The sequence below is a fragment of the Triticum dicoccoides genome, chromosome 7B (genome assembly GCF_002162155.2).
Source record: "Triticum dicoccoides isolate Atlit2015 ecotype Zavitan chromosome 7B, WEW_v2.0, whole genome shotgun sequence".
NCBI classification, from domain to species: Eukaryota; Viridiplantae; Streptophyta; class Magnoliopsida; order Poales; family Poaceae; genus Triticum; species Triticum dicoccoides.
Window position 1 is genome coordinate 530,304,221 of NC_041393.1, and position 14,141 is coordinate 530,318,361.

Genomic DNA, 14,141 nt, shown 5'->3' on the forward strand with positions numbered 1-14,141 from the left:
GCATCACAGCCCACCCCCTACGGTCAGCGCTGTCCACGGCCTCCAGTAGGCTACAAACACCAGAAACTACTTGCAACTCCTGGACGGAGAACTAGGGTGAATAAGAAGCCGAGAGGGTCCATTGGTTTCGGGCCCAATGCATGGTAGTAGCTGATTCTTAAATCACACATACAGATCTCAGTGCTTAAGGTCGGCTTCAATGAAACAACCCACCATGTACTCCTACATGGCCTCTCATCGATACCTTTACCAAATCATGTTCACCACACCACTCTCATTACCGACATAAACATTTCACTCTAGCCATCACCCAGATGAACCAGACCTGTCACGACTCTAAGCATAGCAGGCATAGCAAGGTAGGAACAACACATACATATGGCTCAATCAACTCCTACACATGCCAGTGGGTTTCATCTAGTTACTGTGGCAATGACAGGTCATGCAGAGGAAATGGGTTCAACTACCGTAGCACACAGCAGTTTGAAATGCGTTGTCTTAATGCAGTAAAAGAGAGCAGGAGCGAGAACATGGGATTGTATCGATATGATCAAATGGTTGGTTGCTTGCCTAATGGTTCGATGCACTGATACGGTTCTTCGTTAGGGTAATCACGGTACTCCTCGGAGGCAGAACCTGTCGCAAAGGACACCGATACACAACCATCACCAAACAATGTGCAACAATATGATGCATGCATGAAACATGGCAATATGAGTGTGTTGGGCTAATGCAACTAAAACCAGAAGGGTTTGAACTAATTTGAATCAAAGATTCAAATTTCAAACTCAAACATGGCCTTTTAAGTGCTTTTCCTTGTTCTGCTTAAAACATCAATTTAACTTGTTTGATCATGCATGAAAATATTACAGATGGATAGATTGGATTTTTCTGATCATTTTTCATATATAATTTGTCCAATTTGGAGTTACAGAATAAAAGTTATGAATTTTTTGAAGTTTAAATTATATTCTGGAATTTCCTGATTTAATTTAAATCCAGAAAATAAATTACTGCGTCAGCCTGACGTCAGTGTGACGTCAGCAGGTCAACGGAACAGGTCTGGGTCAAACCTGACAGTGGGTCCCGCATGTCAGGGTGATTATTTTAATTAAAATTTAATTAAAACTAATCCTGTTTAATTAACAGGGCTGGGCCCCACCTGTCATTGACTCAGGGGAGTCAACAAGGGCCCACCCGTGGTCAAAGTCAAAGCCAGCGACGCCGGCGTTTAGCCGCCGGCGAGCCCGACGCGGCGGCGGGAGTGGTTTTGGCCATTTCGGCCACCAAATGGGCCGCGGAGACCACCGGAGTGGAGCTGAGGACAAACCGCAGCTCTTGGCGGAGTCCGTTGGGGTCGGGGTGGCCTGAGTTGGCGCCGGCGACGACTTTGGCGGCCACCGGGGTTCGGTCGAAGATGAACTTGGCGCTAGAGGGGTCGGTGAGGCTCGTGGAGTGGCTAGCTAGGTGCTGCGGGACTCGGTGAGTAAGATGGTCACCATCTTGTGGCCGGAAGCACGTCGGCGACGAGATCCGCGGCGGTGCGAGCGTGTGATCCTCGTGTGGTGGCTACACGGCTCAGGAATGAGAGAGAGAGGGTCGGAGGAGTAGCTAGGCTCACAGCGCTCCCGTAGAGGCCACCGGCGAGGTCGGGGACGAGCTGAGGCGGCGACGGCGTTGAAGGGGATCTCCGGCGACGGTGAGCTCGGGCGAGGTCGGTGCGGTGGTCTCGGGCCGCACGAGCACACGGGGCTCGGCTAGCTCGATGAAGTAGAGGACGGCGGAGCTTCTGGACAGGGTGGCGCGGCGTGGAGACGACGGGGAGCACGGCTACGACGGCGGTGCGGCGACGGTGGCGTCGGCCATGGCGTGGGAGCGCGAGGGAGAGGAACTGGGGGCGGATGGAGGTGTCCAGGAGGGTCGGGGCGCGACGTGGAGCTCGTCCAGGCCATCAGGGCGGCGAGAGGGGGAGGCAGGGCGGCGTGCAGCTGCGTGGCGAGCTGCGGTGCCGCCGCCGAGCACCTTGGCTGCCTGCCTGGCAAGCCAAGCAGCTCGCTGGAGCAGTGGCCGGGCTGGGCCGGCCAGGTGGGCTGGCTGGTGGGCCTGTGGTGGCGCCAGGTAAGTTTTTCCTTTTTCTTTCTGTTTCTGTTCTTTTTTTAATACTTCTGCAACTTTGTTGAATTAAATAAAATACTTAGGCAACTCCTAAAATCACCAAATTACTCCTGGTCCATAGTTGGATTATTTCCAACATGAAACATTTTAGTTTGGAGATATTTGAGCATTTAAATATTTTATATAATTTTAAATGCCCAAATTCAAATATTTATGACTTAATTCAAAAACCCTAAGACGGCCTAGGAAAATGTGCACCACTTTTGGCAGAGGTTCTGAACCAAGACAAAAATGATGGGCATTTTAGAAGGGCATTTCAGGTTCATTGAAAACTTTTTAGTAAACCCTAGTTGGTTTCAGAGGGGACTGGGGGTTCTGTCATCCCCATTTCAAGTTTCTGATGAAAAAGTAGACATGATGCAACACTCTAATGCATGGCTAACTAGAATGTGACATTCATCCTCTCCCCTGGACCCCTCTCTCTCACCACCGAACGGAGCCGCCGCCACCTTCTCCATTCGCCGCTACCATCGACCTCCCCACGGCCAGCCATCCCGCCCACGAGCTCTGCCTCACTGCCGCGCACCTCTACAGAGAACCACATGACCCCGGACGCCTTGAAGCCTCGTCATCGAGCTCTTCTTCTCTACATGGCCGCCGGAGATCGCCATCATCGCTGTCGCCTCCATGCCTCCCCCTAGGCCACCGAGCCGCTCGTTTAACCCACTGTGAGCTCCTCCTTCGTCCCCCTCTCTCCCCTTGCTTGATTGCGTCGCATAGTCGTCGTTCCCATCGAGCCCGAGAGCCCTCCGCCTCCGGCCATGGCACCGCCATGGTCTGAGCCACCACAGCCCGCATCCGCGAGTGTCACCATGCTCAGAAGCTCTGCAGGAAGCCAACGCCACCGCCAGTTGCTTGCCCAGCACACCGCAGCCGCGTCCCCGCACCCGGCCGAACTCCGGCGGCCGCAAAAGAGCTCGCCGCCGTCATCTCCGGCCACCCCAGCTACTGCCGCTTGTTGCTTTGGATGCGCCTCACTCCCAGGAACCCGTAGGAGCAAACCACGCATCGAATGGTGCTCCATAGCAAGCACACGGTGCATCTCCGCCGTCGGCCATGGTCGTCGCTGGCGAAACTCTGGTGGTTGACGTGGCACGATTGGTTTAGGTACTAATCGCATTTAGTTAGTGTTCCGTGTCGTTGACACATGGGCCCCACGCCCTAATTAATCCCAGGTTCTATTTCCTGTTTAGTTTAGATTAACTCAGCGGGACCCACGCGTCAGAGTTGACCCAGCTGACGTGGCCGTTGACCTAGCCTACCTGTCAGCGTCACTAACTAGCCCTAGTCACTGACCAGTGGACCCCACTGGTCAGGTTTGACCTGGAGGCGCCCAGTTGACCTGCTGACATCAGGGTGATGTCATGCTGACGGAACATGTATTTTCTGGATTTAATCTTATTCAGGAAATTCTAGAAAATGCTATAAACTTCTAAAAATCATAGAAAATCAACCGTAACTCAGAATGAAATAAATTATATATGAAAAATGATCAGAAAAATCCAATCTATCCATCTGTACCATTTTCATGCATTACAGAGTAACTTATGACTACTGTTTAGGACAATTCAATTAAATCGCATTTAAATAACCACATGTGGAGTTTGAATTTGAATCTTGGATTCAAACCAACTTCATTTAATCTGGTTTTAGCTGCATTAGCACAAACCACAACATATTGCCATGTCACATTCATGCATCATATTGTGCATTGCATTGATTGTGCTCTTCCTTGTTTGCCGGTGTTTGTCCCCTCTCGATAGACGTGGTTCCGACGATGAGTTCGATGACACCGATGAAGAGCTATACTATCTTCACAAGTGGCAGGCAAGCAAACCCCCCTTGTTCATTCCGATACAATACCACTCTCTCACTCTTGCTCTCTTTTACTGCATTAGGACAACAACGATTCAACTGTTACATGCTGTGGTAGTTGAACCCCTTTCCTCTTCATGACCTGTCATTGCCACAGTAAATAGATGAAACCCACTAGCATGAGTAGGATTTGTTTGAGCCCTGATGTGCCTACTCATTCATGCTTGTTTGTCATGCCTACTATTGCTTAGTGTTGTGTAAGGTCTGCTTCATCAGGGATGAATTGGAGGTGTGTGAACATGTCCTACTGTGTGTGATCTAAGTGTGCGAAGACTATTTGGTAAAGGTAGCGGTGAGAGGCCATGTAGGAGTACATGGTGGGTTGTCTCATTGAAACCATCCTCAGAAACTGAGTTCTGTGTTTGTGATCCATGAACAGTTACTACCACACATTGGGTTCCGGTAACTCGACCCCTCTCGACTTATTAATCAACATGATCTTTGTCCAGGAGTTGCAACTAGTTTCTGGTGTTTGTAGGTAGTGTTAGTAGTCTACCAAGTGGCACCCGGTACAGGTGGGGTTGGGCAGACTAGGCATAGTGGCACGGTGTACCAAGTGGCACCCGGATGGTGGGCTTGGGAACCCTGCTCACATCATTTGGGGCCGTGAGCGACACCCCGGCCGGATCTCCTTGCGGATGGAACCCGAAGAGGCGATAAACCTGGACTAGAGACTTGTGTGGTTAGTCAGGTCATGGCCGACTCCCTCGCCAGGCTTCCGCTTGAAGGTCGCCGAGATACACGACGTGTACATGGTGGTAAGTGGCGAGAGCGTGTGTGAAGAAGTATAGCCCTGCAGGGTTAACATCATCTATTCGAATAGCCGTGTCCGCGGTAAAGGACTTCTGGGTTGCCTGTACAGTTCATAGACAAGTGAAAGTGGATACTCTAAAATGCGCAAGAGAAGCGTGAGTGCTATGGATGGCGTTCTCGTAGGGAGACGGGAGCAGATCCATAGTGGTGTATTGGTATGGTTAATATGTGGACTCGTGTGCGCCACCTCAAAAGAGTTATTTGCAGTCGTAGTTCAGGATAGCCACTGAGTCAAAGCTGGCTTGCTGCAGTTAAACCCCACCATCCCCTTTGTTGATAATGATGCATATGTAGTTTGTTCTGATGTAAGTCTTGCTGGGTACATTTGTACTCACGTTGCTTAATTTATGTTTTTGTAGAGAGACTTCAGTCTCGCTAGTAGTCTCACATGGACTTCGACGTTTAGCTTGTTACCTCAGCTACGTACTTGTGCCCTCGGCAGGATCTGGTAGATAGACAGGCTTCTCAGCATTTTTCATTTGTAGATGTCTGTATTTAGACATGTTAAGCTTCCGCATGTGCTTTGACTTGTATGCTCTGATTGTTGGGTCATGAGACCCATGTTTGTAATATCTCGCTCCTCGGAGCCTATTGAATAAAATACTTGAGTTGTAGGGTCATGTTGTGATGCCATGTTGTATTTGCACATATCGAGCATATTGTGTGTATGTTATTGAAATGCTTGGTATGTGTGGGATCTGAATATCTAGTTCTTTATCCTTAGTAGCCTCTCTTACCGGGAAATGCCTCCTAGCGCTTCCACTGAGCCATGGTAGCTTGCTACTGCTCCGGAACACTTAGGCTGGCCGGCATGTGTCCTTCTTTGTTCCCGTGTCTGTCCCTTCGGGGAAATGTCACGCGATGAATACCGGAGTCCTGTTAGCCCGCTATAGCCTGGTTCACCAGAGTCCTGTTATCCCAGTGCTACAGCCTGGATTCACTCGCTGATGACCGACACGTTCGATACTGGGTCATGGATGCCTGTCCCTGTAAGTTTGTGCCACATTGGGTTTACGACTAGCCATGTCAGCCCAGGCTCCTTATCATATAGATGCTAGCGACACTATCATATACGTGTGCCAAAAGGCGTAAACGGTCCCGGGCAAAGGTAAGGCGACACCCGTGGGAGTACCGTGCGTGAGGCCGCAAAGTGATATGAGGTGTTACATGCTAGATCGATATGGCATTGAGTCGGGGTCCTGACATGATGTCACACTACGAAGGGTTGCCAGCAGATCAGATTCGTGGATTATTATTCTCTCTACGGTGGTATATGGAATTTGTCTTGCAGAGCCGGACACGGGCCTTGTGTTCGGAACTTATCTTGGAGTATTTGGAGATGGAACCCGCCTCGCAATGCCTAAGACAATCTACGCGCCGGACTCATCGTCATTGAATCCTGGTTCAGGGGCTACCGAGGGAGTCCTGGATAAGGGGGTATCCGGATAGCCGGACTATATACTTTGGCCGGACTGTTGAGCTGTGAAGATACAAGATAGAAGACTTCGTCCCGTGTTCGGATGGGACCCTGCTTGGCGTGGAAGGCAAGCTTGGCGATTCGGATGTAGATCTCCTTCTCTATAAACCGACCTTGTGTAACCCTCGCCCCCTCCGGTGTCTACATAAACCGGAGGGTTTAGTCCGTAGGACACAAGAACAATCATACCATAGGCTAGCTTCTAGGGTTTAGCCTCTCTGATCTCGTGGTAGATCAACTCTTATAATACTCATATCATCAACTCTTATAATACTCATATCATCAACTCGTGGTAGAACAATCATACACAACTAGCACCGTTCGGGACCCCCTACCCGCGATCCGCCGGTTTTGACACCGACACTGCCCCAACTCTTCTTCCGCTGCACGTCACTGCGCGTCTAGTGGTAACGAACTGTGAACCATCTCCCGTAGCATGTTCTTGGTTGTTCTGCGTGTAGGAAAACTTAATTTGCAGTCAACGCACCCTACCGTAGATCCCAACACTAGAGGACCAGGTTTGAAGCCTTTGCTCTTCAGGAATTCTTTGAGTGTGTCATACCAAGCACAAGGTGCTTGTTTGAGGCCATACAGTGCCTTGTTGAGCTTGTACACCATATCAGGATGCTTAGGATCTTCAAAACCAGGAGGTTGAGTGACATACACTTCTTCTTCGATTTTTCCGTTGAGAAAGGCACTCTTCCCATCCATTTGGTACAGAAGAATGTTGTGATGGTTAGCATAGGCCAGCAGTATGCGAATGGATTCAAGCCTAGCCACAGGAGCAAAGGTTTCATCGAAGTCGATTCCTTCCAGTTGTGTGTAGCCTTGAGCAACGAGACAAGCCTTGTTTCTAACAAATTGTCCAAGTTCATCTTGCTTGTTGTGATAAATCCATTTCGTGCCAATGATGTTGTGCTTGCGAGGATCAAAATGTTTGACAAGTTCCCAGACATTATTCAGCTCAAACTGTTGAAGCTCTTCTTGCATAGCTTGAATCCATTCAGGTTTCATCAAGGCTTCTTCAACTTTCTTGGGTTCAGATACAGAGACAAAGGCAAAGTGATCGTAGAAGTTTGCTAGTTGTGTAGCTCTTGATCGAGTGAGAGGACTAGGAGCATTCATGCTATCAATAATCTTCTCAATCTGAACTTCATTGGCGACTCGAGGATGAGCTCGACGAAGATTTTGATCAGATTGACTATTGTCTTCATCTTCAGCATTGGCTTCAGACTGAGCATTGTCTTCATGCTGATTAGGTGCAGAAATGATGATCTCATCCTCAGCCTGTTCCTCGATGGGTATGATTTCTCCAGTACCCATCAGCCTGATAGCTTCACCTAGTGTAGCTTCATCTAGCACATTTGGCAGGTGCTCTCTTTTCGAGCCATTAGTTTCATCGAACTGCACATCTACAGTTTCAACCACTTTGTAGTGAAAGAGGTTGAAGACTCTGTAAGTGTGCGAGAACTTTCTGTAACCAAGCATAAAACCTTCATGTGCTTTCGGTGCGAATTTAGACGTGTGATGTGGATCCATGATCCAGCACCTAGCACCAAACACTTTGAAGTAACTGACGTTCGGCTTCTTACCAGTCAGAAGTTCATGAGATGTTTTCTTGAAGAACTTATGAAGATATACTCTATTGATGATGTGGTATGCAATATCAATGGCTTTGGGCTAGAATTTTCTTGGAGTCTTGTATTCATCGAGCATCGTCCGTGCCATCTCAATGAGCGTTTTGTTCTTGCGCTCCATGATGCCATTCTGCTGAGGTGTGTAAGGAGAAGAGAAATCATGTGTGATGCACAAAGTATCAAGATAAGTGTCGAGGCCAATGTTCTTGAACTCAGTGCCATTGTCACTCGGAATGTGCTTGATCTTGATGCCATAATTCGTCATGGCCCAATTTGCGAAGCGTATGAAGAAATCCTGCATTTTAGTCTTATAGAGAATTATGTGTACCCAGGTGTATCTCGAGTAATCATCAACAATAATGAAGCCATGGAGATGTGCAATAGTAGTAAGGGTAGAGTAGTGAGTAGGGCCAAATAGGTCCAAGTGAAGCAGCTCGAAGGGATGTGAGGTAGTCATTATTGTCTTTGAGGGATGGTTGGCTCTTGTCAGCTTTCGAGCTTCAGAGGCACCACATAGATGATCCTTCTTGAACTTGACACCCTCTATGCCAATGATGTGCTTCTTCTTTGCGAGAGTGTACAGGTTCCTCATGCCGCATGTCCTAGCTGTCGATGCCATAGCCAGCATTTTGAAGCCTTTGCTAGAAGACATATGGCAAGTTGTGGTCTTGCTGAGAAATCTACCATATACAAATCACCTCTTTGATAGCCTTCGAAGACTAGAGATTTGTCAGATTCCATTTGCACAAGAAAACGATATTTTCCAAATATCACGATCATGTTCAGATCATAGAGCATTGACGCAGACATTAAGTTGTATCCAAGGGATTCAACAAGCATCACTTTATCCATGTGCTGATCCTTTGAGATAGCAACTCTACCAAGACCCAATGCCTTGCTTTTACCAGTGTGAGCGAATGTGATGTGACTCTTAGTAGATGGACGTAGGGTTGAATCCATAAGAAGACTTCGATCACTAGTCATGTGGTTGGTGTTGCCGCTGTCCATGATCCATTCAGTGGCTTTTGGAGTTGTACCCTACAGTGCAGTTAGCGGGATAGGCTTCACCAAGAGTATTGTGAAGTAGAAACATGTAGCGAACAAGCATATTATCAAAGTTTAAATTCTGGTTAGGCATGATAGGATGCTCGTCAAGGAACCCTAGGATGAAATACATGATAAGACCATTGGGGCATTTTATCTTGCGTCCCATAAGATGTTTTAGGTCTCTAGCATTGGCGTTAGAAGATTTTGCTTTCTGGCTGGAGACCTTTCCCTGCAAGAGAAGTTAATACTTCTTAACCACCCACATCTTCAGGGGTGGATTAGAAGCAATGAGTCTAAATGCAGCATCTGAGAACTTTGGCTCGGGGGCCCTAGCAAATAGCTTCGTAGGAGGAGAATAGTACTCATATGAATATGGAGAAAAGTTCTTAGTTTTGTGAACATAGCGGTTAGAGGAAACATGCTCATATTCATGACCCTCATAACGGTTCTCCTGCAAAACATTGGCGTTAGGGTGACCATAAGTGGGTCCTCTGTCTATATGAAGCCTTTGGGCCATATGACGACTTTGTGTCAAATTAAGGGATCTGCAGACCCTTGAGAGGTTTGAACTCTAGGGTGCGTGCGGAGATCTCAACCTACCCAGCCTGCCAACTCGTGATCCTCCTAAGCCTAGCGCGTTAAGCTCAAAGGGACAAAGAGACACAACAGTTTATCCTGGTTCGGGCCACCTTGCAGTGTAATACCCCACTCCAGCATTTTGGTGGATTGCCTCGGAGGGCTGAGCATGAACTAGTACAGAGGATCAACTGGCCTCAGGAGGTGAGGTGTTCTTGATCAAGGGAGCTGGTGTGGTGTGAGCTAGTTCGACTTGTCTTGCCCCGTTCTATGGTGGTGGCTAGTCCTATTTATAGTGGCCTCGATCCTCTTCCCAAATGTTGGCGGGAAGGGATCCCACAACGGCCGGATTTGAAAGGGGACAAGTAGTACAACTTACCCTAACAAAAGTAGTCTTCGCCTGCGAAAAGCCTCTGGTCGTGACACTGTGGTGGGCCCGTCGATGACCTCCGTCCTGCCGTCCTGGCGGTCTTGGTCTCGTTGCACCAGAATGGAAACCTTTGGCTGATTCCTCAGGACTCCGCGCATGTGGCTTGCATCCTTTGCACCGAAGAGGAAACCTGCGCTCTGCGCCCGCTTGGTGCCCGCCTGGCCTTAGTCGTCATGGCTCACATCAGCTAAGCCTCATGAGGTAAACCTTGCATAGAACTCTCCTCCCCTCGGGAGCCAGCCTGAGGAGGCCGATCCCCTCGGGGGTCTTGGCGTCGTCCGCCTCGCGAGGCTTGGCCCCTCGCGAGGGTCTTGAGTTGTTGATGCTAAAGTTGGGCCGTACCAGGCTGTCGATGGAGCCACGTGGTGGGCCGCATGCAGGCAGGGCTGGATACCCCCAAATCCAGGACGCCGACAGTAGCCCCCGGGCCCAAGACGCACTCGGACTTGGCTTCCAAGCGAAGCCAAAGGGCAAGTGCAGAGCCGTGGGACCTAACCTCCTGCGGCCCTGATGACGCGTGGCGATTGATGGGATGTGGGCGACTCCGCTTCCCCACACTGCCTCGTCAACCGTCTCCTTTTGACAAAAAGGGCCGCCATCCGCCGCCAGGCTTTCATTTCCCCTTCTTTGTCATCCTCCAGGTCCCCTTCTCCTAGCAGCGGAAGAACTTACCAGACCTGCCGATTTTCCCCTACAATCCCTCGCTCAATGGCGGCCGAGAAGACCAAAGCCTCCGCATCGGCTGCCGGCTCCGCCTGGTACGAGCCGGCGCTGCTTGCGCCCTACATGGCCGGGGAGAAGCTCCAGACCGCGCTCCTCCTGACGGCGAGCGAGGACAACGAGTGGAAGGGGACGAAACTCCGGGTTGCCGCTGCTACGCTGGTGCCTGCTGACATCACTTTCTTCCCTTTCTTACTGCACAACGTCTATTCAGGGCTGGTGCCCCCATTCTCCCGCTTCTTCTATGCCGTTCTTCACCACTATGGCCTCCACGCGCTCCACATTCACGTCAACTCCATCCTCCTCCTATCCATTTTCGCCTTCTATTGCGAGGCGATCGTGGGGGTGATGCCTTCTGCCGCCATGCTCTGCCACTTCTTCTTCCTTCGCATGACTGGCGAAAATCGGGTTGGGTGCATCGGCTTTGTTGCGGCGCGGGGTGGTAACACGATCTCCCGCACCGGGAAGAAGGTAGAGGATGTCGTGAAGAGGAGGGTTCTGATGGATGCCAAGTGCTCCCAGAGCTTGTTGGAGCTGTCGACCAAACTCCCCTTCTCCGTGAAGGGGTGGTACTCTAAGAAGATCATCGACCCTTCCCTGACGCCATTGGTGAAGAAGATGGAGAAGGACTTGAGGAGCAAGAAGCTGACGGGGCCATGTTCATCAAGGAGTTCTTGAGGAAGCGCATAGCACCGCTCCAAAATTGCCCCCGCACCCTGTGGCAGCTTGGAGGCGTCGACGACAAGATCCGCCTGCGCCAGGACACCCTTACCGAGGAGGAGCTGATCAAGGTGTTGCTTTACTTGACGGGGAATGACCCGAGTGATCCTCCAGAGGATTGGATCCTGTTGTACTGTCGAGTCGACAGGGAGGTGGTCGCCGCTGCCATGCCGGCCTTCGATGAGTTCGGGCTCATGCGGGCGGGTCCTCCCCCGCCGCCTGCCATCTTGGTGCACCTGTCCTCCGGCGACCAATCCTCCAAGGCCACAGAAGACGAGGTTGTCGAGGAATCTTCAGCCCCGCGGCAGAGCAAGCTCCTTCGTGACTTCCCCGACAATGATGACAATGATGAGTCTCCGATGGTGGAGGTGCCTCGCCCCTCTGGAGTCACCACGAGATCCGTGGTGTCCTCTTCAAATCAGCCCAAGTGGACGGCCACGGAGAAGGGCGGGACCATGCTGATTCCTCCGGGCAGTGTTCCGCCCTTGCCGACGGTGCCCCGAGCGGCACCAACCGCGTGCTCTACTGCTCCCAAGAGTTCAACACCGGCTGCCCCGCCTCAGCGCCTGATGCTGAGCCTGAAGAGGAACTATGTCTTCGCCGGCCAGTAAGTCTTTTCCTTAGCCTTGTTTATTTGATTCTTGAAGTGATGCTTAGCGCCTTCGTCTGTCATCGGGCAACAGCCTTCGAAGAAATAGAAGGAGGACACGAAGGTTGTCGTCGCCGCCGCAGCCCTGGCGAAGGAGAATGTCGCGGCCCCCATGGCTCCGGTGGTGATGTCGTCTCCCCAGGGCATGGGAGCACGTCCTCAGGAGGTGTCGGCGCCTTTGACAGGGCTGACCCCACCGGCGCCCGTCCTTGATGCGGCTGCTGAGATTGTCCAGCCTCTGGAGCCCCTGGTCCTTCCTGAGGCTGAGGTTTCTTCTGTTTTGGCGCTGAGGGCGTCTCCTCCCCTGCCCAGCGTGTGGCCGAGCTGCGACACTCCTGCCACCTCCAGGGCCCTGGAGGAGGCAAGGGCGGCGCTGGACCTCCTCCAGGGTGAACTTCAGGGTCCAGATCGTCGCTCAGCATAGGGACGCCTAGGGCTGATTTCTGGTTGGCTCCAGGCCGACGCGTCTGTTTGTGCGGCCTGGGGCTCTGCGGAGGAAGCCTAGAAGGTGCTTGGGGTGGTTGCCACCGCGCGTGACTTGGCGCGGAAGGAGGCCACGAAAGCTGAGGATCGGTGCCGCGTGGTGGAGGCTGAACTGAAGGCTGTTCGAGATCAGCAGGTCGCCCAGGCCAGCCAGCTCTAGGGGCGTGAGGAGAAGCTAAAGGCCCAGGAGGCTGCCGTCGCTGATCGAGACGCCAAGGCGAAGAAGGTGGCCTTGGAGCAGGCTGCGGAGCGCGACCGCCTGATGAAGCTAAAGGAGGAGGCGGAGGCGGCCTAGACAGCCCTTGCCGAGGCCAAGAAGGTGGGCGCCATGGAGTGCAGCACCCTTGCCTCACTCGAGGCGCGTTTCCACAAGGCTCAGAGGTCACTCTTTGGGGACGATTCCTTGAATAAGGCGGCAGCGACGACCTCGAGGGAGAGCCCTGCTACTTTGCTTCCTGAAGTCTTGGCTGTGCTCGAAGATGCTGTCAACGGGTTTGCCTCCTTGGTGGAAAACGAGGCGCGCTCGCTCTCTTCCTCAGCCCTCACGTGCATCTTCAGCCATCTCTATCTCCAGGATGCCGGCTTCGACCTCTCCTCCTTCCTTACTCAAGTGGACCCCGACTCCCAGGATGCTGCTACTGCTGCCGTGAAGAGCTCCGTGGACGCTATGCTGAGTAAGTTCCTGGTCGTCGGTCCTCCGACCGAGGTTAATGGAATGGGCGATGCGTCTGGCGACGAGGCTCTGCTGGCGGGCAACGGTGGCGCCCAGGTCTGAAGAAGTGGCTTGGCGACGCATCTCTTTCCTACTTGTCCTTCATCATGTAGCATGCCTCGGGGATCCGCTTTAAAACTTCTTGCTTGGAACAATATGTTTTGTAATAATTAGATTATGTTCCCTCAAGTTTTCCATTCGCTTTATTGTTCTGCATCGGCAGAGCCCGTCCCCGCGCATATCTCAGCCGTCGTTGAGTCGTCCGGATCGCCAGGACAAGCCCAAGGGGTGAGAGGCTATGTGATCAGTTAGGCTCCTGAGGCGCGATGCTTAGGAGTCCTCCTTGATGTGCCAAAAGCTTAGGAAAAGGCGCAGAGGCAAGCCTTGATGTTCTGCATCAGCAGGGCCCGGTCCCGCGCATGCCTTAGCCCCCGTTGGGTCGTATGGCTCACCAAGATGAGCCCAAGGGGTGAGGGGCTATGTGGACAGTTAGGCTCCTGAGACGCAATGCTCAAGAGTCCCCCTTGACATACGGACGGCTTGAAAAGGAAGGGTGAGAGCCAGGCCTTGGTGTTATGCATCGGCAGGGCCCGGCCCCGCACGTGCCTCAGCCGCCGTTGGGTCGTACGGATCGCGAGGACGAGCCCAAGGGGTGAGGGACTATGTGGCCAGTTAGGCTCCTGAGATGCGATGCTCAAGAGTCCCCCTTGGCGTACGAACTGACCATCATACCTTTCCCTCGCCGAGATCTCGCTTGGGAGGGGTGTGTGAAGACCAGGCCCGTGAGACATGACCTAAGCATGACCTAAGCGTAGCCCCCCCCCTGC